Source organism: Corvus cornix, chromosome 3, assembly GCF_000738735.6.
Source record: "Corvus cornix cornix isolate S_Up_H32 chromosome 3, ASM73873v5, whole genome shotgun sequence".
Lineage (NCBI taxonomy): Eukaryota > Metazoa > Chordata > Aves > Passeriformes > Corvidae > Corvus > Corvus cornix.
Window position 1 is genome coordinate 2,522,655 of NC_047056.1, and position 27,395 is coordinate 2,550,049.

Here is a 27,395-nt window from a genome sequence, read left to right on the forward strand (position 1 = left end):
TGTATTTCTAATGTACCCTGTCAAGGCAGCTGGCTACAGTTCTCATTGGGTTTAATGGGATGTATTTGGTTTCTGCTGAAAACAGAGTGGAAACGGAACATCGGTTTCACAGAATATGTTATTAACATCTCTTATCTGAGAGATTATTATCTCATATAATATGATTTCTGGAGCAGTATTAGCCCGGGAAAATCCCAGAGACATGCAGCCTGTGGCTGGGAGAGGTTAAGCACAGTGTATTTGCAGAGAGAGAGCAGAGGAGAAGGAAAGGTACCTGCTCAGGTCCTCAGAGAGCTGCTGCCCTCTGGCCTTGGGCTCCCTGCAGAGCACGTTCAGGCCTCAGGTGGGCATGAGGAGAAGGACTGATCCTTAGAGCCACCTCCAGGTTGGAAAGGCTGGAGCAGGGTGACCATCACCCTGCTGGGGGATCAGGGTGGAGAGAAGGGTCACCCACAGGACTGCGGAGGGTGTCAGCACTGGGCATCGGCCGCAGGGTGCTCTGAGGAGAGTTCAGTGCCCATAGCTGGTTCCAATGGGTCTGTCCAGCTCCAGAGGCTGTGAGAGTCAGCAGAACCGAGCCCTTTTGGGTGCTTGACCTTTGGGAACCCTCCTGCGGCACACTGTGTTGTGTCCTTACAAACGGTGTCAACTCCAACATACAAAGACCCCATGTTCCCACAGAGAAGGCAGGGGAAAGTTCTGTGGGATGTGCTGTGAGAATATCTGCTGCTCGTACATGTGGTAAAAACCACGGGGTTGAACTGGGGTTTTACAGCATTCTTAGAAGAGAACTTTGGAGGAGGAGGTTTGTGTCAGCTCCGTGACACGACCTTTGCAGCAGCCGACGGGCTGATTAGCTCAGCAGCCCATCAAAGCCTCACCACCACCACTGCCTCCCCCACATCCTTCCCCAGGGCTTTGCTGCTTTACTGCCAGTGAGTTTTGCAGTAACTCCTGGCTTTCCACAAGCCATTTGGGGTGACTGAATCCAGGATCCCTTCTCTTGTCTCTGCGTGCTCCCAGCAGAGCCTGCAGAGCCCCGCACACCTTCCCCAGGCACCCCCCTGCTCCTGTGGGGCTGCACCCCAGGGCTGCAGGTGAGGCCACCCAGCACCGTCTGGGCACTGGGAGGGATACCCCGGCACCTCCTGGAGCCACAAAGCCTCCAGGCAGGAGGAAAGGGAGCAGGATGGCTGCAGTGCTCACATCAGTCATCTCCATGCCCTAACACCCATGCCAACGGCAGAACCAGAGTTCCGGCACCTTGCACAGCATCAGGCAACATGAGAACATCTCCTCCAGGATGAAATGTTTCCACGTTATCTAATTAGGTGTGGCCTAACAAATAAGTTAGAGCAGTACTGGATGTTAGAATTTAATCATGCTGCAACTAACAATTTTTGTCAATCCTACAGGAAAAGAGGCAGCATTGTAAGTGAGTTGCATTCCCAGCATTGCCTGTTCCTCCTTCCTCCTGCACAAAAAACCAGGAACGCCTTCTGCCAAGAGAAACGGAACCAAATAGCTCCAGACATCTGTGAGCCTCATAGTGGAGATTATTTTCCTAGAAATAAGATCATGGATTCCACAGAAAAGTATTATTGCTTTTCATGTGATAGGATACCAACAACACAGCACTGAAATGATAAATACTAGAGGTGGCAGAACTGCTTGCAATAAGATGTTAAGTGGATTCATTTGGCCTCTTGGTTTTTCTTTGTTAATTCTTCATGAGCTGATTTGAACAAATACTACTTATTTGATCACTAATTCATGCAAAGATGTTTCTATCTATAGACCACTTGCAAATGATGCACTGCTACTGCTGCCTCACGGTGTAAACAATCACATAAATTATATATTATGAACTCTATTTCCTGATCAGAGACTCGCTGAAAACAAAGATGAAGTGCACAAGAAGTGTCACATCCCTTGTGACCAAACTCCTGACCTGAGTGAGAATTCTCATCTCAGTGCAGCTATGTTCATGTATTCCCAGATTCCTTGGTGCAAACACACTTTTTTGTATCAGTACAACTGGCTGGAACAACTCCCATTAACTTCCCAAATGATGAGTTTTTGGAGGACCACTTTCAAATAATATTACAGTTGCAAATATAATGTGAAGTTTGTGAGTACAGAATAAATCCTGCTCTATTAAAATAATAAACAAAAGTGACAGGATATTAAACTGAGTTTCCATGAAAACAATTCTCAGTGGTCTCCTGTGCAGGTTCCTCAGCTCAGAGCTTGATTAGACACTGCCATCGAGAGCAACCATGAGCTAAGAGCTCAGCCAGGGAGGAGAGGAGGGAGTCCAATCCAATTTCACCCCAAATTACTTTTGTTTGCTCTTTGTTTGTTTGTGTTGGTTTTTTTCCAACTGCCAAACTCAAACGACTTCAACACAAAACTGCCAGAAGGCTTTTAATCTATGAGACAGAAGCAGGAAAACTTAAACCAGTAAAAAGCCACCAAACCAAACACCAAAGCTTAAATACAACCCAAAAAGGGCTGAAACAGCCAACAAACTGATCCTGTGTAGGCGATAAACTGTAAGTAGATATAATAATTTGAAAGCTGGTCTTCATAATTCTTCATGTTTTGTCCCACAGAGCTTTTGCAGTCACAAGGAATACTTGTGAAATCCATAATCCATGGGAATATTCCATGTCTGTCCATGTGGGGCTGTAATGCTTTTGTCTCCTGCTGTATACAAATAAACACTTACGTACAGAAGAGATGAGGGCAGCTTGTGAAAGAAGAAGGAATGATCCCAGACCTGTTACAAAATAGACTTCAAGAACGTGAGGGAACTTTGTAGCGCAGCCTCCCTAAGCCCTGAACTCAGCCTTTGGAGATAAGACAGGACCTGGCAAACTGGGATGCCGTAATTGTACTTCTGGGTTTAATTTATCCATCCTAATAATACACTTACATTGATGCCAGTCCCTAAGCAATAATCTCCAGCCTCCACAGTCTCATATGCATACTTCAAGCACATGATTAAGATGACTGGAGATTTCCTGGGGGGAATATTTAGATTTAGGTTCAGTACTGCTCAACTTTGCAACAGACAGAACTAGTTACTACACATATCAAAACACATAGTAAGTAACAAATTTCAGATCTGTGGTGGGGGACACATTCATATCAGCATGACAGAAAAGCATTTATCCCACAGCTGATTAGGTTCTTGACCCACTAGTGAATGAATCAAATTTCAAATCTGATCTAAAGCATTTTTACTCTTCTTAGCCCTTTCTATCTTTTAATAAGCATGGAAGTTTTCCACTTCCTGCTAGAGTTTTGATCATCTATCCCTGTACTGCAAGGAAAATCTTGTACTTTTGCATTTTAATATGTTTTTCATCTTTTGAGTAAAGTTATCACTTGTTTTTAACCATATTTATTCTTCAGGTAAGTGCGGCCAGAATTTCTTTTAAAATGTCCAAGAATTAAACCAATTAGCAGGTCTGGCCTGCTAGGAATTCTTCCAAGATCTGATACAGAGAACATAGCAAACACTCCTACAAACTTGAAAATTCTTTAAGGGGGTATCAACAACAAACTAAAAGCTTGTTGGTTTAGGCAACAGAGCATAGAGACACTGATGGAGAATTTCACCAACATGGTATGGTAAAAGTTATCAGCAACCCTACTGAGAGAAGCACAAAGTTAGGAGGACTTCCTTTGCAAGAATAAACATGTGAAAATACCTGTTCTATCTGTGTTTAGAGTTCCACCTCCCATGCTGGTGGACAGGAGACATTTCCCTCTCACAGAGCCTGTAAGTCATAGAAAGTGCAATTTCACCATGATAAGAATTTTTAAACTATCACAGATTCAGGCAAGAGCAGCAAATTTTCTAAAGGGTTTACTTATGAAAGTCAAAGTATTTTATTTTGAGGACTGTAAATGTCTGCTCAGACTTCTGGCTGATCCTGGAGGCATTCTTTGATCTCTAGGGAAAGACAGAACAGGCTGGGGATCTGCATGAGCTGCGGGCTGAAGCAGTGCTGGAGCTTGGGGATGTCACCCACACACTGTACTCCTGGCAGAGCCCCTTTCACCTCCGTGGAGTTTGGGAGAGCTGGAATACAAACCTCTGCCTTACAAACTCCACGTGGGATTGGTGACTCTCTACCTATCCCCTTGGACTGGGGCTTTGGGTTCAGCTGTTGGTTTTACTCACACATTGAACTGAATCCCCACAGCACAGTGACAGAGGTTTGTGCCTCTGATCCAAGCCATGCCTCGCAACTCTGCATCATTCTGATTCAGTAAAAGTAGCAACTCACTTGAGACTTTCACAGGCGTCACACTGACCCAAAGCAATCCCTTCAAAATTCTGTGAGCATTTGCAGCATCCTTATTATTCAGCATTTTTGAGCTGCTAAATCTGGGAACAGCTGTGGATAGATGCTTGGAGGATTAGGCTGTACTTTGCTAATAGGACCTGACTGCAGCATCTCAGGAAACAGTGAAAGTCATGCTATAAATAGTGAAGGTTTCTGTTACAAAATGCTTTTACATATATTAAATCAAGATGCCATAATTAAAGTAACCATTTCAGAGGAATGGATAACAAGGAAAAAGTCATTAATAATCTCTTGCCTCATGTGGCTCTGGGAAAAGAATCTGATTGAGTCAAGCTAAAAATGCTCTGCAATTGAAACAAAATAGGTATTTTCATTGGTTTAAAACAAATTACTGGTAGTGAAAAGGATAAGGAAAACATACAAGTCTATTAGTAATACACACTGCTATAGGTCTTCTAAGGTTTTTCTAAGCATATCACAGTGTTTTCATAATCACAATCAAAACAGCTGGTTAAGTGAGTGATGCAATGTAAATTACAGAATTAAAATGTTTCAACCATTTTCCTGCAGATTTGGAATGGCTCTTTAAAGCATCTGAAGTGCCAGTGGAGTGCCAGGATTCTCTACAGTCAGTGATTGTCTGCTGTTTGCAATCAGTCTCCAATTTGTCACTCTGCTTCCAACAAAATATTAATGTAATCAGATGAAATTATCCCCCTTCCAGCCCCACGTGTGGTTTGGAGTCAGTGTTGTGTTTGCTACTGCTCAAAGTGGGTTCATGGTGCTTCAAGGAAGCAAGAGATGCTGAGAGATCAAAAGGTGACAATTTAAAAATGATACTTGAAGCAGCATTTTAAAATACCTCATGGCATCATAAAGTAGAGAGTGTCACTCTGTCCTAGGACACCATTCCTGAGATCCCAGAGGCTTCCTGGGGAAGGAGAATATTTGACACCCCACTGCAGTCTTGCTTTTGTCCAAGCAGGGCTTCAATTTACAGCAATAAAGCTGGAAACCATGAACATCAAAAATCTGTAGAGAAATTAAGTTACCTTAAGAGCACAGTGGTGTAATTAGTCACAATTAGTGGAGCTATCAGTTGTAAGTGATTAAAAATGAGGCTTAGATAAAGGCGGTGAATTTGACTAAAAATGTTTCCGTTAGAAAGATTTGACCTTCTTACCCATTAAATCTGAACATTAATCCGCAGATGAAAATCAAGTTACAATTGAACAGAGACAATTACATTTCAATTTTGGTTGACAGTAAGCTCAGGTTTCAAATCTAATACAGTTATTTTGTGACCTCAGGCACCTCATTTAAAGTCCTTTCCATCTCTAAATGAAGATAATACTTCCTTGCCTTTGTGAAGAGCTTTGAAACCTTGGCTGAATTGTTATTATTTATGTGTACAGCCCTGAAAGCATAACTCAACAGGATGGCTGTGTTTGCACATCTGAGCCTGGATGTTATTGTGAGCAAAATATTTACTCTCTCTGCACCCAAATAAATTTTGCTGGAAATATTGCAGCAGATGACTACTAACACTTCACTTGCCTGCTTGTTTTTCCAAGAGAATCCTAAATAAAGTTCTGGATCCTACCAAAATGTATGTACTTGACTTTCATCACAGAAATCAATCCACTGAAATCCATGGGATTGGTCACATGCCTCTGTTCAGGCTTAAGTGCACAGCAGCAGCACAATCACAACTTAAGGGAGCACCAAATATCAAACCCATTTTTAATCCATGCAAAGTCAACACATCCTACACCAACCCCACCCCGATGCCTTTGTCCTCACATATCCCAGCTTGTCACACTCCCAACGAAGTCCTTGGATCAATGGCTACATAACTACATTGAGAGATGAAATACACGAATTTTTCATTCATTACAGATTCTGCCTGTCCCCTGAAGAATTGCCTGATCTCATCCTCTGGGGTTTAAAAGTGTTCAACTTCACCAATAAGGAAAGGAATGAAGTGTTGAGTAATGGCAGGGGTTGATAGATACAATTTAATAGTGATGACATCAGTGAATACGTTGTCTAATTAAAACGAGAAAAAAAGAAAGATTGGTAAAAAGAAAAAAAATAAAGAAAGATTGGAAATGTATAAGCATGAAAGAAAGAGCTCTCTTTCAGCCTCTACCCTAAGAAGTTATTAAATTACCTCCCCTCAAGCTCAGGAGCACTGCCCTGTTTCCAAGGGACAGCTCTACTCCGATTACCCTCTGTGAGCAAGGGAAGGTGGTGGCAATTCAGCAGTGGAGCACAGGGCAGGAGAGCACATTCAGGGTTTCTCTGAGCAGTGTGACAGCACAGCCATGGGATCAGCACATTTCTGGAGCTGCACAAACACCCTGAGAGGCCTCTTGGTGAGACACATTCCAGGGATGGAAGGAAGGCAAGTCACTCAATGACTTCCTCTCGTGCAGGAGATGCTGTGAACAACAGCTCCAACAATCTCAGGGACGAACTGTGCCAAGACGAAACACGGGGGGTCCTTTCCTTTTGGATTTTCTGCTTGCACAGTCCAGGCGCTGCTTCCCACTCCAGCTGCAGACACAGCTCACATGCAAAACCAGCATTGCAAGTGCCCTGCCAGGTAAACTGACTCAGCAGGTACCGGAGAGCCAGACCCGTAAAATGTGCTACTTCTCAAGCCCCTGACTCCCAGAGAAGCCAGGGAGCACAGCCCAGCTGCTGGAGTCCACAAACTCCACTCTGGGTTGGTGCCTGCAGCTGGTGCAGGCTGACTTCTGTTGCACAGGTCTGTGGTGAGACTAGTGCACTATCAGTTTTCACATTTAGGAAAGATTTTCCTGTCTCCTAAACTGCCTGTGCCATTCTGAAAACAAGGGTGAGGAGGTGTCCCTGCAATATATCCTGCATCACCACTGTTTGCTTGCTGTGACAGTAAGGGTTGGAACACAAATATCAGCCATCTCTGGGAGTGAGGTATTTTTCTCACCTCCTGAGAAGGGGATGGAATATCCCCTCCTCTAAAGAAAGTGACTGTTCTTTCATATTCTTAAGCCTTCTAGGTTGTGTTTTTGTAGCCAGCAGCCAAAAAAAGCTCCAAAAGGAGGCTTCAGAAGTCAAATAAAAGCCAATGTGTACGTGAAGGTCGCACGCACAGTCACCAGGAGCAGCTCTATTTCTGCATTGCAGCTGAAATCAAGATTATGCCTCAGGTTTCCTCTGCAAGCCCCCAGGGAGAACATTGCTCACAGAGATGCAAAATTAAAAGTACAAGTACAATGGATTTCTTGCTCATTGGGCACGAAGGCCACAAACAACATGACTGCACTTGCATACAATAAATAGAAGTGCTTTCATTTAATGATGACTCTGCTGTTACCAAGAACACCTTTAAAGCTTTCAAAATATATTTGCAAGATTTCCTCTTTCGCACTGGTATAAGCAAAAGCAATGCAGAGCAAGTCAGTAACTGGCTGGAGCTCAGAGCAGAGCCATCATCATCTCCGGCAGAACGTTCTATCACTTACAAGGAGTGAATGACACATAGGCAGAATTAAAAGTATTACCTAGGAGGAAAAGACCTAAAAAGTAGCCCAGGGCTACAGAAAAAGCTGTAACTATGTCAAAACAACAAGTCTGAAGGTAAATAAAAACATGCAATAGAAGCTCTACTCTAAAAATTGAAATTTCCAGTTTTTTCAGTTTCTTAAACTTCAATGGAAGCCAGAGGAAAGCTGGAAGAGGGATGTGATGCACCTCCAGCTTTCAGTCTGAACTGCCTGCAATGTATCTCCTGCTGAATTGGCCATGTTTATCTAAAACTGGGGTTCTAAGCTCATGACAAAGATCATCTGCATTATTATGAGTCACATGGAAAATCATCAGTCACGTTCCAGAGGGCTATATTAAAGTATAAATGCGCTTTAAAATGTGTATAGGTCAATAGTTGGGGTTTCTTTGGTTGTGTTTTTTCCATGTGTGCATGTGCCAATATGCGAGGAAATACATGGTTTAACTTACGAAGTATTCCCTTTTGTTCAGAGCCACAGTACAATGTCCTACATGGCTTCTAACTTTGTTTACCTGGAATTTATAGCAACATATATAAGACAACATTCAAAGCTTGGTAGCTGTGGCCAGATTCCAGCTTTTCATTGGTTAAATGAAGGGATGCAAACTTTGATTTTTTTTCTGGTGTTGTTTGTTCAACAGGAAATAAGATGAGAAGAGGTAGGGAAAATGGGTACAGAATGAGGCTCTGTTCTTCTTCACAGGAGAAAATTATTACAGAATATGCAACTTGAATTGCATGACTCCAATTATTTGGTACCTAAATTTCATCCGTTTTCTTCTGTAGAGGGATTTAACTGAAGAACAACTCCCCTGGGATCATTCCCAGGCTGTTCAAATGTCTCTCTTAAGCAGGCAAAGTGACAATTACATAGGCTGTCATCAGGCAGAGCATCTGAGAGCCTCACTCTGGCAGCCTGTTGAGATGGCCAAATCTCAAAATTAAGCCTGTGCCATGAAGAACATTCCAGTCCAGGACAAGCAATGCTGTGGAGCCTGCGGGAGCTGTAAGGAAATGACCTCATACTTCTCTTTCTATGAATTTTAAGCACTGGTACTTCCCTGCTAGGTCTGTGCACCACGGACCATGAGAAGCAGAAATATTTGACTTTTGGGTATTTAGCAGTGAGCTAGATTGAATACTTTTGCTCTGGGTAAGGCAGACATTTGCTCACACTCGCTGAGCACATTACTGTATTTTCCACATGTGCAGCATGTGAATTACCTGTGAAACCAACGCAGACCAGCTCCCTGCAGCCAAGCAAGAATGTCAAAGTAAATGATGTGCAGATGTTGTTTTCTCACCCAAACACCCACTGCCCCTCATACTCTGTCTTCCTTCTCACACACAGCTTTTTTACTGTATTGCCTTCAAAATCTTTCCGTTCCCCCAATTATCCCTGCCACTATCCCTTACTCTTCACAGGCTATTTGAAAATCTACTCCTATTTTAAACAAGGTAACAGTTACCCAAGGTGTGTGTTACCTGAGTATACCCCATGTGCTCCTATTTACTAACAGATTCCAGATACTCTCCCGCCAGGAGTAAAGAAAATACCCCTCACATCTAACAAAGAGGAGCTCCTCTGACTTTGTTTCTCTTCTTGTCACGAACATTTCTGTTAGTCTTTATTTATAACTAACCTCAAATAATATTAAATTATACCACTAGAGAGACTTCTTAAATAATAGCTATACAAAAAGTCCCACTTCATCCTTAAAATGCAGGGAGTTAGGAATGTTAAAGAACCAAAAGAAAGAAAAAAGAAAAACAGAAATCTGCAAATTGTCAGGAAAAAAAAAAAAAAGGCTGACAGGTGGCACGTGTAAAAACTCTCTAAGGTTTACAGTATAGTGAAAAAGATTCTGGAATGCTTCAAGGCGTAGCAATGTTATTTGAGATGAATAAAAGTGAAACATTGTGTTGTTTTCTCTGAAATCGCACTGTTGTCTGAGGAGTAGGGCATTTTGTCTTCAAAGGCATCTGTTATGCCCTCCCTCCTCACGTGGCTCTGTGTGGGCCATCAGAGGCAGGCTGGTTTCTGCAGGTCACTTGTCAAGTCTGTGATAGAAACAGCAGACTGGAGTTGAGGTGAAGCTGTGCAGTTGTGCTTTAGACCCTCCCAGTATCCATGCTCGGGCTGAAAGCAAACTCTGTGAAGCTGCACAGGAAAAGGCAAACTTAGCCTTAGCAAACCATTTCTGCAGAAGACTGCTTTACATTCCAGCAGCATTAGGATTCACAGGGGATTGCACAGTGGGGCCGTATGTTTAGCTATAGAGGCATATGTTGGATACTTTACGGACATAAAGTCAGAATCCCTCAGCTGTGCCTCAGCAGAAGGGTTGCAATGGCCCAAGAAACATATCCTGAAGCGCACTGAAGTTACTCATTTATCATGGCTTTCTCCTGCACCAAAATCACTCAGAAAGAAGCAGCAAACAGCAGTGAATGAAAAGAAACCCTATTTCTACAGGCTGATTTTAAGTCACAGGTTCATCGCCTCTGCAGGTAAGGAGATGCTGTGCTCAGGCTGTGGATGGAGGCTCCAGGGGGATTTCACAAATTATTAACAGGGGAAGGAAGACAGAGAGCTCAGTCAGACTCCAAAATGCTCAGATTGCTCTAGGTATTTGCCTGGCCAAAAATAAAACAAAATGAAACAAAACAAAGCACTGAAATAACCAAGAAGGCAACTCCCCCTCTTCAATACAGTTCCAGTGTTTTACCACCACAGCGAACCTATGTCTTGCCAGCCCTGCTGTCCCCAGCTATTCCATTACACACAAATAACAATCCACCCAGGGTGCTGAAAATGGCTGCACACAGCTGGAAAATCACTTTTTCTAGCATATTCTTTGTCAATTTTTGCCCCTAATACACATTTGACCTGCTGGTCAGACTGCCCACTGGCCCGACCTCATCAGGATGAGAGAAAGGAGAGCACTGTCAATCAAGGGCTCCTCTGGCTTGCTCCCTCCGAGTGTTTATTGAAGGAATGACTAAATCTGTGTATGAGAACCTTTTTCCAAAAAATAACTGCCTGCTTGTGGTGCTCAAGTAAATATCTTTTATTGCCCATGTGCAAGCTCTGGTTTTACAGAGAATCAGGGAGATTAAGGATTAATTACAGCATCCATGGCATGTGCTTTGAAAAAATGAAGCCTCCCAAAATAAAACCAAGCCAAGCAGAGCTGCTGTGCTCAGGACTTTACAGTTTCCATCCCAGAAATCCACCAGCCCAGCTGTCTGCACACTGTATGGAAGCACAAAGCATGGGAATCCCACGGACTGGCTGCTGATAATTCCTAGTCTGGATTTGTAGGCACCAGAGGTGTAGATCAGCTTAGCAAAACCACCAGCATGTTACACTGCATGGAAGCGAGGGCTGAAATTTGAATGGCTCTGTCCAAGGAGACTTAAATAGGATGGATATTGCAAACCAATAATTTCTCCCTACATACGTGCAAATCTAGTTTTTCTGTGTTGAATTTCATTGAAAAAGGTTGTCATATAATCTTCATAACAGGGCTTTATGGAATGACATGTTTACCAACACTGCAAAGCTGTTAAACTCTGCTCCCCTGAACACAAAGTGAACTTTGCCATCAGAGTGACCATGATTTCACATTTGGCTCATTTTTCGTCCTTAGAGAATTTGGAGCTTACCAACCAGCATTCTGATTTTACTCCTCTCCATTCAGTGCCAGCTCATTTTATGTCTATAGGAAACTGATCAAAGTCAGGTCATTAACTGCTTTTTTACAAAGCAATGAAAAACTCATTCATTTTGAAAGGGAGCCTACACTATGAATGTTCTTGTGGTTTACACTAAAGATTGATCTGGTATCTATTTATCAGTGCAGTTCTATGTACTTTGACTAATGGCTCTTTAGGTCTTCAGACTAATGGTTTCTTCATATGTTTCTGCGCAGAAGTATTTGCCACTAACTTCAGAGAAAATTAGGTTCATGAAATAAATGTTTATCACACTGAAAAAGTCAATGAGAAAAAAAACCCTGCATAATTTAAAGAGCTCCACTAATATGTAAATCCATGCTTTATACAAATAGGTAAATAGACATTAATTCAGAAAAAAAAGCTGGATTTCTAACACTTTTGGCTGTTCTATGTATCTTTTAAATATTTTGTGTCACACCCCATTTATCTTCTATTTTTATTTCCAGATATTGGTACCAGTAAGAGCCCCTAGCAGTTGTTTCACCCTCATCTTCCCTGGCTGCCCAAGTGGGCAGATGGGGAAGTGGCAATATTTGCTACATGAAGAAACATGGCCCTGAATGTATCAACTAAAATACATCGGTTAACTTAAGCAGAACGGTGGGAGTTGATTTTGATTAACTGCAGTCAAGGAAATCATATCCAAGTGATGATGGATCCCTGTGAATGTGGTGTGGGTATGGAGTGTTGTCAGCTGCAGTGCCAGTTACTAGTTTATAATATTTTAATGACTCATGTTTAGGCATTTTAACTAAAAGCAGTCAGTCTATTAAACTTTTAAATGTAGATGCATTTAGGATGTGAACACTCTTCAATTTCCACTCGGTGTGCACAACATCTTAATAACATCATTACACATAAATACATCGCTGTACATGAGGAGTAAGCTGTGGTACAGCAGAAATTGGATTGCACATTTACCCTAATTATCTGATGAGGTAACATTACACCAATTAATTACATTTTTTTATTTCCCTTTCCACCGAACAGTGCTTGGAATTGAAACAACTTTGTACTGTTATGGTCTAAGCCTAACTTTCAACCAAGATAAAAAAAAAGAGTTCCAATACTGTTTGGAAAAAGCCCCCTTAGCCACAAGTCTGGCAGAGAAGGGGGGCTGGGATAACATGCAATTTTTCAGTATCTATGTAAGACGGTCAGGGAAAGCCATTCAGATGCTGAATGGAATTCCATTCCTTGTTTTCACACCGCCCTTCTCTCCATGGGTTATCCTTTCACGAGTTCTGTGAGGCAGAGACCCAGCCAGTTTTTCCTTTCCTAAGGCCAGAGTCCAAAATGGACATGTTAAAGGACACATAACATTCCCATTAATCCTCTAACTCGGCCAGGTTACACTTCCTTGCCACAAAAATTGTTCTGGCTCCCTGTGGATACTAAAACAATTTGCTTGGAAGCTCATAGGAGGGCCAGTGCAATCCCAGCTCTAAAAGGAAGGTGGCTGCACACGCTTGTGTGGCTGGGGGAAGCAGGAAAATGGGACAAAATCTGGGACAGGGCAGACCTGAACATGGCCTGGTTCCATGGGGACAGAGAGGGTTCAAGGCTGTTCTGTAGCTTGGCACTGTCCACATCATCATCAACATAACTTTTTTTTTTTAGATGCAAACTAAATTTACATGAAAATTGTAAATCTGTCAACTGAAATCCCACAATACTATCTTAGAAAATCAAGACAGGCTCAAATCCTATCTATAAGCACAAGCAGAATCAGTGAAGACTGTAATCATTTAATGACTGCCTGTTACAACCAGTCAAAAATCACAGAAGAGAGAAACTTATGATTTTAATCTTAGAGACATCTTTATATATGTCTTTAAAAGATTTAAATATATTTTCTGCTTCTACTGTAACTTCATTTCTTCGCTTTCCTAATTTTTCCTTTTTTTGCTGATCATCCCTCCATTGCTAAGTGAAAGCCTCACCTGCCTCAGTGAAATTTCCAACTATAATGCCTTAAACTCAATCAATAAAAGTGAGTTTTACAGAACATTTGAATTAATGAGGCGCCGATAAAAATTCAATGGTTTCACTTTCCATGCAAATGGGCTCTAACATGCTGTACTCCAGGTACAATCCTTCTGGCACTAACAAGGAGTGCTGGCCTGAATGCTAAATGGTCACACTGCTTTGGGGTGGTTCCTGCCACCTTCCACAGCTGACTGCCACAATTATCCCGGAGAACCAAACACATCTTCTGGAAATTAGGAAAATAGAGATGGTCCCAGCAGCGCTGACCTCTGAGCCCTGTTTGCTACAGGGACATGGAGCTGTTGGGTTGAACCCAGAGGAGACCCCCAAGCTGATCAGAGGGATAGAGCACCTCTGCTATGAGGAAAGGCTGAGAGAATTGGGATTGTTCAGCCTGGAGAAGAGAAGCTTTGGGGTGACCTAATTGGCCCTTCAAGTACCTGAAAGGCACTTAAAAGAAAGATAGGGCAAGATATTTACAAGAGCTCGAGTGCCAGAACAAGGGAGAATAGGTTCAAATTGAAAGAGTAGATTTAGACCAGATTTTAGGAAAAATTCTTCTCTGTGAGGGTGGTGAGGCCCTGGCACAGGTTGCCCAGAGAAGCTGTGGCTGCCCCATCCCTGCAAGTGTCCAAGACCAGGTTGGAACTGGATTATCTTCAAGGTCCTTTCCCACCCAAACTGTTCTGGGATTCTATGACTCTGTTACTCACTGTTCAATAAGCTTTGGCAGCGCTAGCAACAAATACAGCCAAGAAACGTCCTCTGGTACTTACTGCTGTAAGTTATTTGTATCTGCAAAGAACTGAGGACAGAGTTTTCTCCCCAAACTGCACCACCCTGTACTCATTATGCCTTGGAAATGTAACAGCACAGAAAACCAGTTCCTCTACTTGACTGGACTACAACTGCCCTGCAGAGAAAATGTCCTGCCCACGGAAACCACCACCTAATGGTAACTCTCCCCTCTACAAGGGATTGTCGAGAGGTTTTCACAGCCCATATCAATCCCCAGATTAATGCCCAACACCAGCTTTTGCTTTGCTGCTTCATTTATCATTCCAGGATGCCTTCTCCCTGGCTGCACTGAGGCTGGTGCCCACACAGCAGTCAGACTTCCCTAAACATCTTTAAATAGCTGAAGTGCAAACCCAAACACAGCTCTCTGCCTGCCTTTTGACACAGGAGCAGTGAGAGGCATTAATATTCATTGATAGGAAAAAATAATTTAACTGGAATAATTATTTTTAAAATACCTTTTAGCAGAGCAGAATCATCTGTGGGTCCTGCTTATCAAGACCATTTACCTTGCAGGTCATTTCTGATTAATAAGAAGTAGGTCTAATTGATATTTAATGGGAATTCTGGCAATGCTATTTGAAAGATACTTTTGCCCGTTGTTTTGCATTTAGAAACACCCCGCTGTCAAACTCTTCAGTTTGATAGTCACTGATGGAATAAATATTTTGAAATTCACTTTTTGTCCCCTGGTTAGATGGGAACAGGCACAGGATGATGGCTGTGCACAGCTTGGCTGTACTTGCAGGCGTTTGATGTTGCACTTTGGCTCAGATTTTTGATCTTTGATTCCCACTCCCGGTTTTTGCCTGACTGCTTGTTAACAGCAGTGCCTGGGACAGTTCTCTCACTGGGGGGATCCACCAAGATGGAACGCTGCCTCTCCATTTGTGCTCTCCCTCCCTCAATCCGACCCTTTCCCATCTCACACAACACGGACCGTGTTGCCAGAATCGCCCTTCCAAAACCTGAAGTGATTTAATGTAGCATACAAAATGTCATCTATACAACTACATGTGAAATGGGGAGAATATGCAAGCACAGAGAATTGGCCTTGGAAGAGTTCCACAGAAAGAATTTTCTTTTAGAGAAACTGGCTTTATTCTCTCAGGGGAAGCACAGGGGAGCTCCTGCTTCCAATTTCCTATGATGCCTGAGTTCTTCACGCTGGGCCACTGGGTTTCTTCAAGGCACTCAGCAAAGCAACACATGGAGAAAGGAAAAGAAAAGGTCTGAGACTTCCAGGGTGAATTTTATGCCAAAGACCATTGCAGGAGTGAATTTTACCTCCTTGGGCTTCAGATTGCATCCATAATGCCTTGAGAAACAATAGCCTGATAAGAAGAAACTGGATATATCACTAATTCACATTTCTTGGGAAAAGGAAGACATTAAGGCAGTTGCTGTTTCCTTCATAGTCATTTCCTATTTGGGATTTGGTAAAAAGGCAGTATCAGACATGGGAAAACAAGAAAATAAAAAACCCCAGAATTCACTGCCCTGTTTGCCAGTTCCAAAACATCTACAAGCACCCAAGACATCTGTTGTTTTGTTGACCACAAATGTGAATGAGATCATGAAGCTGTCTCCACAGAAATAAAAGGATGAAGGCTCAGCAGAATATTTGATGTTCCGTGCAAGGTTCAGGCCAGCCAGACCCAGAGGAGTAACAACAGTCTGAATCTACCAACATCTGCAACTGCTGCTGTAAAGGGTGAAGTAATTCCTTTGCCAAACAGGTGAGAAAAGCAAGGCAACCATTAGACAAAACTTCTGTGTGGCACTGCTTCTCTTCACAGAAAAGCATGAAAGAGGTGTTAGAGATGTTTCAACACCACCAAGATAAGGAGACATCAAAGAGTTGCTTCTTCAAATGTGGCCAAGAGAACTAAGATTTTAAAGGAATCAAAACTTTGAGCCATTAGGAAGAAAAATTTTCAATATTTTTATTCTTTTAATGTCCCTCAGTGAAAATTCCCCTTTTTCTCTTGTCACTAAGGAAAGACATTCTGACTTGTTTCCAGGGCTTTTGGTGACTGAAGGAGCAGGAAAAGAAGTGGAATGGGAAGGATGGCATAAAGTAGGAATCCTGGACTTGGCACCTCATCCCTTGCCATCCAGGCAGCACCTGCCAGCACACTGCTAATCCATGTGTCAGGCCATGTCCTGGCTCCTGCTTTTCCCTGATGACAAATACCTTTACCCAGACAATTTTACAGCCATCTGTTGATTGGGCAAACACCACCACTCCACATTCCCAGGAAAGCCTCCACCTGGGTGTTTCAGGCCAAAGGATAATTGAGATGCCATTCGAAAGACATACCCAAAACAAGCTGGGTTTGAGAAGGGCGAGCCCTTCCGAGGTCAATTCCCCCAAACAGCACTAATGATCTCCTGAATAATGAACCAGGGCAGAGCAGCAGCTGGTGCACAACCAGGAGTGAGTGGGAGTTGTCAGTCTGGCTGCCAAATTAAAACCAACACAAACAAACCAACCAGCACCTTAAAAGGGTATGTTCTGCTTACCTGGCCACGTTGATAGAGCTTTGTTTTACACGCCTGTTTTGGTTGTATCTAATAATTGCCTCATGTATAAATATTTCTCTCTTGTTTCACCTTTTAATGTCTGAAATGTTACTATACGGGTCCCAAAAAATCTGGAAAGGCTTTTGTTAGCTTTTTGTTAACTCTGGTAAAAACCTGATTGTACCACACTAAGAAAATGATGAAACACCCAGTCCAGCTTCTCCCAGGTCTCATAGCATGAGTGAGGCAAACACAGACTTAGACAAATCCATCAGGAGAAGGGCTGGGGCACAATCTTTTCCATTAAATGTCATTTAGCCCAGGTCTGCTGCTTAGGAAGTCCTCCCTGGAACAAAGCAGGAGCATTCCCACTATTTATTTGCTCAGGGAAGTTATCCTGAAAGTTAAGCACTGGGAGTGGAGGTGGGTGGTGTTTGGTGGTTTTTTGACAGCTTCAGTTAGGGAAGGCATCTCCAGCCAACAACACATTTAAATACTTCACTTGCCTAAATGGGATTCTGGGATTAATGCCTATTGGGCTGTGTGCTCCCAGTAATACTGGGACTTTATGCCAGAAAACATGGAAAAGAGCAATGAGCACAATGCTGTAGGAGCTCCCAGATTTCTGGTGCTTTGCAGCCATATGCTCTTTGTTCTGCTGCTGTCTGGGCAGAAGAATCATAGGAATTACATGAAAGAGATGCACCTTTGGCACTCAAGGAGATGCTTTTAAAAACAGCAGAAGGTGAGCCCAGTGCCCCTCTCAAGTTCTGAGAAGTCAGGAAAGGTGAGCAAGAGACCCCCTGGTTCTCCAGTGATGAGTTCAGCCAGCAGCCCAGAGCAGTGCTCAGGCAAGTACTGACCCAAAGACCTCACTGAAGGTATTCACACCTTTGCAAACTGAACTTCACAAGAATATGCAGGTGAAAGTGCAATTTCTGACTAGAGCCTGAGAGAAAAAAGGAAAAACCAAACATAAATTTTAAAAAGATATTATTTTCCTCTCCTTTGACAAAAGTTTGAAAAACTCCGAACTTCAGATGTGCATTTTCTATTTCCAAATGCAAAAACGTATCTGCATGGTGCAAGCCCAACTCTGTGAGCTGAGTAAGAAGTTTCTTTAAGCAAGGCAAGGTAAACAGAGTTTCTGTTGTCCATTCATTTATTCAGCTCTTATCCCTGGGGCTAAACTACTCCATCTCTCTTCTGTGCACAGCCCTGCTTCTCATTTTAGCAATTTGCTTATCGTTAGGCCCTGTACTGAGTTTAGTGCTGGGAATCTGGAATTTTAGACCTCAGAAGATGCCATCATTCATTATCCTTGATATCATCCACTAATCCAAACCCTATCTTTCATCTGCCTTCAGGTGAGCCTAATACCACTCCATCACACCTCATCTACCTGAGTCTTATTTCCACTCTCTCTGCAGTCAAAAGAGCTGTACCTGTGCTGCTGATAATGCCCTGTTTTCGTTAAGAAGAATGAAAAATAGAATCAGGTAGAGGATGGAGATGCAGAGAGCATAACCATAAGGAGTTTGTGCTCTCCCTCACCATACCCCAGAGATTACAGGTGAGGTTTGAAGCTTAGGGAAAGACATGTGGAAGTGTTAAATGTTTGACACTTTTCCCTTCTGGAAGCAAGATACAAAGCACATCTGTCATGTGCCATTAAGAAAAGCACCTAATTCAACTGTAGTGATGGAATGCAAATTGTTTAAGAGGCCACAGTCTCCCTGGGGTGGAGAAATGGCCCTGCAGGAAGCTGATTGCTGAGGCCTCTTGCACACAGTGCCCAGGAGGGCTCTGCCAAGGGGGGGCTTTACCTCCCTGTCTGATGCTGTGTTGAGCTGACTATTGAGTTAATATAAATTATTCATGGCCCTTTTATCAGTTGTTTCTCCTACTTTGTCCTCTGCTTGATTTTGGTTCCAGCTGCCAGATTGCCTGGTGTCTCTCCAGTATAAATGATAAACTGATATTCCAGATACATTTGTCGTCATTTGGCTTTTGCTAACAAATTAATACATGTCAGTACTTTAGTATTTATATATCCCAGGGTTAAATTATAGGAATTACAGTGGTTGTTTTATCATCACAAAGAATACTCTGAGTTCTTTGTGCTCCACTGGAGTAGTGAAATTATTTTGACATTTTTAAATCCCAAGAGTTATTTCCAAGATACAATGGAATTGTTCGGTGGCTCCCTTTTGCCTTTTCTTTAGCTTTGCAGTTAGTAATAATTTTCTTTACTAAGTAATGCCCATTAGCTACATGTATAACCTCCTGAAAAGTATCCGAAAGAGAGTACAATCCACTGTAATAATCCTGTCACAGCAGAACTGTTTGGGAGTTCCTTTGCAAAATGCCTTAAAAAACTGTGTGCACAAAAATTTTCTATCAACAGCTGAGAGGCTTTAGGCAAAAAAACCCCTCAAAGTATTCAACTCCTTTTTTAAAAAAAACCTATAAAATAATGCGAATTTATCCTACTTAATTAGATTTATTAGGCACAAAATCTAAGCACAAAGGAAGCATTTTCCAGGCAACTACAGAGAGCAGAACCCATTCCTCTTTGGAGTTTCCCTATCACAAAGGAGTTCAGTGAAGGTGGATGGAGCTGTGACACCTGTACTACCCGAGGATCTGTCCCCACAACACTGCAACTGAATCCTTGATCCACACGGTGCCGCAGTTCAATACCCCACATCACCAGCTCCTGCTGCTTCTGAACATTTGAAATGCCCAGAGAAAACACCCGTGGTATCCATTCATCCCTCTGCTGCTCTCTAATCCCACTACAACTGCACTGCAATGTTGGAGTGGTTAATTGAGCGGTTATGGAGCGTGGAGTACAGTTAAATGAACAGGAGAAGAAGAGATGAGAGTCCAGGAGTGCCACAGGGAAAAAAAATAGATTGAGAGAGACACTGGGAGCTGCCACGGTTAAGATTCATAAAGCTTCAAATTTAGGCTGAGATGTCAGTTCTGAGGAAAAGGAAAACCCCCAAATTATAGGGTTTTTATTCTGAATATTTAACCTCACTGTGTCATCTGGTTTAAAACATCCATCAGCCCAAAAAATCCACAGTGAAGGTGAGGGGGAAAAGCATCAAGACACAGAAAAATCTGTCGTGCAGACCCTCCTTCCTTAAGACACCAAACTTGGAACTGCCACATGCAGTAAAGCTGAATTTCTGTCCCCTGTCCAGAGCTCCTGACTGACAGAGAAGCACAGATTTCAAAGCAGAAGGTGGCAACTGGAAGTGTCAGGGCAGAAGAATGGAAGAAAGAAGACAAATGCCCAAGTCAGCAAAGCACTCTCGAGAGAGAAGATTTTGAAGAAATGAGTCATGGCTGGTTTTTGGCAATGAAGACAAATAATGTGTTAAAACCAAGCTGGAGACTGCTCCTTTCAGAGGGGCACCTGACCCTGTCAGTTTGCACGTGCTCTCACCACATCCCACCGACTCTCCTGCTGCAGAACTGAATCTAGGGAGGAGCAGAAAGCTGGAAGAGAAAGCAACTAAAACCTGGGAACTGCAATAACCACACTGAATGGCTTTAGCCAAGCAACTAAAACGAATGTTTACTTCTAGAAGTAAAAAAAAGAGATTAAATGCTCTTGTTTCTTCCTGTCAGCCTGCTTTATACATTTCTCATGCAACACCTGACACCTGAGCAATAGTGAATTTAATAACTAGTTCTCTTCGTTGATAGCTGTATCAGTTTGGTTATGCAAATAATACATCATAATATTGAAATGGTCACAGCATTTATGACAACAACATCAGATGCAATGCAATTCTCTCCTGTGCAGTCAGTCAAGCACAGACAGGGAGGTGTTCAACAGCTGCTTGAGATGAGAACATGTGGCCACAGGCAGCACTGCCTCAGGAGGTGAACCAGAGTCATGTACCAGTGCCTGTTTCTGATTCAGGGCAGCCTCTGGTCAAGCACTTCCCCCTCTGGCTTTGAGGTGTTCCAGAAGTGCCTCAGCAGTCACAATTGCTTTCAGGAAGAGCATGCCAGGATTCAGAAATCAGGCCTTCCTTCACCTTGGCCTCTGAGCAAGCCTAGTGTGAGAGACAGGCTCCTTACACATGGCAGGACGCCCACAAACCCCAGCGTTTTCTTTTGAAATGAAAGCGTCAGAGCAAGGTTTAGAAAAACTGCACTTTGATGCTCTGTGATCCTATGGAGAGTTAGACCTTGTATTGAGACCTGCCCCACGGGTTGTCTCCCAGCCCTCTTCAGGAAGCTTGGCCAATGTGCAAGAAGGACTATGAGCTTTGTTTCTCCATTTACAACACATTACTTCACCAGAAACTCAAGGAATGAAAGCCAAGTGGGAAAAATGTTTTCTGTGCGCACGTCGAAGTGTTTCTGTCTGAACAGATGTCCTCCCTTTGCTATCACCAAGCAAACACACTCTGGCATGACTCAACTAATGCACAAACATGATAAACCTACTGCAAGCAAAACAATTGTGCTTTTCCTTTCTGATATTATTACATATGCCAGATAGGTGATAACTTTGAATGCAATGCTTTATTAATCAAAGCTGAGGTGGCTGCCTTTCTCAGTCATTAAAATTTCATGTTTGCAGCTGCTGATCACCTAACACTAGCTTTCATGTTTGCATTTTCCTTACATTTGACAATTCATTAGCCACTTGCCTGTGCTATTTCCCCAAGACTGTTATGCATTAATTTTTGAAGTAATAAAGATACATAACTGTATACATATGAAGTTTCTTGCCTATGAGTGATCTTGCTTTGATGGACATATTTAATCAAGACATTTTTACCTCTGCAGAGCTCTGCACCCCAGAATTTCTCACATCACAGATATACTTTTATCACTCAGGTAAACATCCCCAGCATGATACAGCACAGACTTCAAACTCCTCTCAACACAGAGACACAAAGTGATCGCCTGCATCCTCTTCTCAACTGATTGAACAACTCCAAAATATTCAAAGCTGTTATGCAGGCTGCAACCCTGAAGTTTCCCTAATGGGGAAATACTCCAGTTTCTTTCACAAAATGAGGTGTATTCAACAGGCGGGTTTCAAAGGTATCTCAGGAATCCAAGTACAAGTGCTCCAGTACCAAAGACAGCTCTCAACTGCAGTATTGTACAATTCTACCCATTCACTCTTAGGTGGAAATTCCTCTCACTTCCACATCAGATATATCCTAAAAGTTCCCTGCAAAACTAATCTGAATTCTAAGAAAAAAACTAAGTTTTTTTCCTTTTAGTACTTATTCTATATTGATGGGGTTGGGGGACAAGCTTTTGCAAAGCTGCCACATCTAAATAATGATCACTGAAATCACATTTATGATAAATTGTACAAGCAAAGGTGATTAAAATGTATGAAAAAAAAGACTTTTGGAACCTGCCTCTTGTGCCAGGTCACCAGTAGCATGGTATTAGCACAGATTCATTGTCCAGCCCCTGCAGTAGCCAAAGAAGTAAGAGCAGTCATTACCTCCACACCATACGCCATTTCTTTCCCCAAATTGCACTTTCTCACTCAGTCCCTGCTTTAAAACTCAACCAATTGTGCATGGATGAACAGAGCAGGTTTTGCTCAAAGAATTAGAGCATCCTCCAGAGTGATGACTTAACTCTGACCTCTAAGAAAAAATATCTTCCAAGAAAAGCCACAAAAACGAACACCACTAAATTTCCCAAGCACAGCCAATGAACCCATGGGGAAGAACCAGTGCACTGGATGAAACTATCAAACATTAACCAAGTAATCAGTCCCTGTTTTCCTCTTGTGCCCTACAAAATATTCTACAAAATACTATTATTCCCTCTGAAAATTGACTGAAGGTACAGCTAAAAGCCATCTAGGGCTATTCTCAAATGCTGTTCAAGAATAACCCCATCTATCTGCAGCACCTGAACATGAATAGACCTTCAATTAATCTGCTGTCCACCCAGCTGGGTGAGGGGGTTTCAGCCCCTATGTCTTAGGGGGCAAATGTGCCTCTGGATCACCCGTGAAGGATTCCAGATCCCATCCAACACGAAGCACATTCTGCCAGGCATTCCATAGATTGCTCGCTGTCGATTTTTCTTTTTGAGAGAATTAACAATTTGCTCTGTGCGCAAACACTGCAATGCAGAATTGGAAGGAATGTCCTGGGTTCAGTGTGCTGCTATCATAATGATCTCACCACATCATATTTCTCCTCAGGGCATCACATTAAAAATCACAAGGAACATCTTTAAATGCTGAAACATTTTCTGAATATTAAATGATTTTTAATATAATTTGTTTCTGAGATCCCTATAAATACATTTTTCCTTTTTTTAAAAAATCAACCTGTTAATATCTGAGTGTTAAAGGCCAGGACTTCACAAGCAATTTAAGCTCTTAAATAACTTGAAAGATTCCTCTATTAAATATTGAAAATTCCTCCCAAAGTATAAAATTACAGACAGTGGGAATTAGGATGGTAGAAGTAATACCCTCTCTTCCAAATTATCCTATTTTCCTTGTTCAGATGGTGTAATTTACTATGGAGTGAATAATTCATGAGTACTGTGAGACCTTGGCCAACCCTGCACAAAATCAGCTGTGAACAACACAGTGTTTGAACTTTAGGCCCCTTTGCTGTGGTTGCCTTCACATCCCAGCATCCCTGGTTTATTGGCTGGCATGTTCTTCTCAATCCCTAAATCACCAAAATTTGCACAAGAACCTCCCTCCACGCTTACCCAAAATATGAATATATAACACAAGCTAAAATCTGTGAATGTAACCCCATACTCTGAACCTTCAAAAGGAATTATAGCTAATTTTTCAAATATCTTGAAGGCACAAGAACCGTTTTATCACTGGAAATTAGTGAGATACAGATGTTCACTCAGATTTTGTGGTTTTTTTCCCTCCAAATACCTTAATTTACAGAAAAATATGAAATACTTAAAAACACCCCACAAACCCTAATCCTCATACTCTGGTTTCAGGAATTCAGTGTATCTTTTTTGACTTCTTAGAAAGTAACAGCCAGCTCAATTCCCCATACCTTAATATTCCTTTTAGTCCAGAAGAGAGACAGGGAAAGGGCAAAAAGGTGTGGGAGAACTCAAGACATTAATCACAATGGCAGCAACAGGAGTTCTGCTCCAAGTCAAGAGAAATCTCACGTACACCACACATTTCTGACTCCTGGTGGTGGGAAGCAAGTTAGATACTGATGGAGGAACAAAAAGCATGTGACTAAGGGACTACAGATTCATTTCACACAGTGGTCTGAGACATGTGAGGGAGCTAATCCATTGCTGCCTGGTTTTCCTAATAACATTTATCAGTGACTTTGGGAGTCATTTTTCTCTTTTCCACATGCTAGACCTCAACAATGAAAAGCTGTAGCCATAGTAACCCTGATGCCATTGTTACGGAGAACTGTACATCCACTCAGGAAAAAAAAAAAAGTGGGTTTAAAATGAAACATCAGCACTGAAATGGCAAGGGTGGGGGAAAGGTATTTGCTGTGTGTTGTAAAAGCAAATGCGTCCAAGGACCAATTCAGCATTGGTGCCAATAAAATGAGCAGGTTGTGACATTCTGGGCTGCTGCTGTTCCTTTTTATTTTTTCTTTTTTTTTTTTTTAATAATTCAGGCAATTATGGCAAAGAGGTCAAAAGGCCAAGAACGTCACCTGTGATATCCTACCTCTGCTGACATCAATGGTCTGTCTCAGGGTGATTTTATAGGGACAGGATTTGTCCACAGTTTACCTGTGGGGAGGGTTTCTGAGCAGGATCAAGTCTGCAGGACACTGAAAAAGCATCTACGGCAGTGCAAACTTCCTGTACCTCCATCCTGAATGTACCTGGATGTAGGAGAGGCAGCCATGCCACAGCTATAATCCTAAATCCTAACATTCTAAATTCGTTGTAGGAGAAGCTTTCAAAATCACCTGGTAATAACAGCGTGGGTGAAGAGGAACAGCAACGTTTCTCTCCCTCCATGGGATCCCTTTGGAAAGCAATGTCTGTGCATTTGGCATTTCAGTGAACTGACTGCGTTTCCTCACCTCACCACTGAGGTCTTAACAGCACTAAATCCCAGTTACAGAGTGACAGCAGCATTAGGCATTTACTGGGTAAGTCCTCCTCTACCCACCTTCCACATGATCATGCCCTACAGAGGAGATGCAGAAGAGAGGCCCCAGATATGTGAGAAATTCCATTATCCACACAACATATCCCACAACACCGCTAAACTTTCCTGTGGAAAGCTCCGATTTGGCAGCAAGACCAACATCAGTGTCCGAGTGTTCCCCCAGGGAAAGGAAGCACAAGCTGGTGATGGACAGAGGCACAGACCCACTCTGCAGCTTCTCCAGTGGCACCAGTGACCCGACAAGAGCGGCTTTGGGAGATCATCCATGCCCCGAAGAGCCACATCTGAACCCTACTTGTCAATAATTGTTCATGGCTGCCATCCAAATTCAGCAAGGCTTTTTAACCAGCAATCCCAAAATCAAATAGAAAAGCCCAGGGACACCTGTGGTGATGCCCAGCATGGCACTGGCTTTTCCCTGCCTTTATTTTAGAGTTCCTGAGAATATATCCTGATTTCTTTTACAGCATTTCTTTTGCATATTCCCTGCTGGAGCAAATGATAGTACTATAAATGCCTCAAAAAGCGTTTAATTTAGATTTAATAGGGCAGTAAAAAAATCTATGGGTTCTAAAAGAACAATTAGAACAGTTTAGTGAGTACATGGGATAAATCTGGGCAAGAAATATTCCATCAAGACAACACAGTGCCAGGTTTGGAGTTCATTACCTGGGAGATATACTTGCTTACTTTACATTTGTAATTAAATTTGCAATAAAAGTTGCAGCCCAACCAAATCTCAAAGCCCTGTTTTTCGATGTGAATAAGCAAATGGAAATGCAGAAAGCCCAGGAGCACTTCATCAGCTTGTAGTCATTGTGGACATTTAGTGAAAATCAGCCCCTGAAGCTCCTGCACTTGGCACAGCCGGAATGCTCTCACGCGCCAGATTCATTTCCAGGAGTTGCCCCGCTGAGGATGAGCTTTAATCAGCAACCCAACCATGCAAAACCTACCCTGGCTCTATGTCTCCCTCTCCACCTCCCTTTTCCTTTTGTTTTTTTATAGCCTTCTTCCTTTTAAACCCATCTGCAGTAATCACAGCTCGGGGTCAACTCCTGGCTTTTATTCCTGCTGGAGCTGTCTTCAATCCCCATTTTCTGATGCTGGGGCCTACTTCTGGGGTGCAGGGGTATAGCCAAACCTTCCCTCTCCTCTGCAACAGAGCTGAGCAAACAAGGGCAGTGACAAAAAATATTCTGAAAGTGCCCACAGCCTCAATCCCTCCAGGAAAGAGAATGGATGGAGCAGCACAGAAAGATGGGAACGGTGTCAGACAAACCGTGCCTTCTCTCAAGTGGGGCAGCAATGGGCCCTCTCTCAGGACTGCACTTGAAAATTCTAGTTTTAAACTGTGCTTGCTGACAGAGCTAATAAATACATTAAGGGGCTTATTAGGGAAGATGGATTTTGAAATATATACCTTTGCCATGTGGCTACTTTGCCTATGAAGTTCAATTAGCGGTACTTACTTCGGAGAGACCATGGAAGGTGCATTTATAATTAATTTATGTCCTGCATTTTAAGGTACTCAGAGGAAAGGCATCCTAGGGGCACATTATTACTATTACTAGCATGTTTCTGCACTGGCTTGTAAATATCTGTGCTACTTCTCTTTACTTTTCCTTCACTTTCAATGAAGTTACCATATTTTGAAAAAAAACAAATGCTAATTGTATGAAACCTTGGGAAAGAAAATGCTCAAATAAGCTTGCAAATTAGATTTTCTTTCATAATTGAGCATGTTTATTTCAGGCAATAGTACATGTAAACTATAAGAAAATGGGAATATAAAAATACATAGGATGTCTGCCACATAATGGTTCCTTGCAGGAGGAGGAACAATAAATATTTAATAGAAATGCAAATATAAAGCCATCGGAGGAGCAACTTTTGCCATAATTTCACAGGGAGAGACCAAGTGGAGCTGGGTTAACACCCTAAACCTCCTTCAGGGAGCTGGGCCTTCAGCAATTCATTCCCTCACCTAGAAAGGACTGAACTGAATTTATGTTTTGGAAATCTTTGGCAGTCTGTATCCGTCAGTCCAGCACAGGAGATGCAGTTACTGCCTGTTGTTGCAGCCAGTGCTGTCTGACAAGCTTTCCTCATATGGGAAATCCAACAGACTGGCTCCTGCTTCCAGCCCCAGGAACTCTCTCTTTGCCCATCTGGGTGCTGACAGGTGATGGCACCTGCAGGAGGCAGAGCCTGGCACTGTGGCACCAGCAAGGACAGAAAATTGGGTTGTTACCTCAGACTCTGGCAGCAGATCTGGAGGAGCTGTGTCCAACAGCAGATGAAAGGACCT

General features: G+C 42.5%; 1 long non-coding RNA gene across 2 annotated transcripts in view; it reads right to left on the minus strand.

Moving 5' to 3' along the window:
- The window catches only part of LOC109145091, a 222,969-nt gene that overhangs the window by 73,998 nt on the left and 121,576 nt on the right, over positions 1 to 27,395 (minus strand). The gene's annotated exons all lie outside the window — the stretch shown is intronic.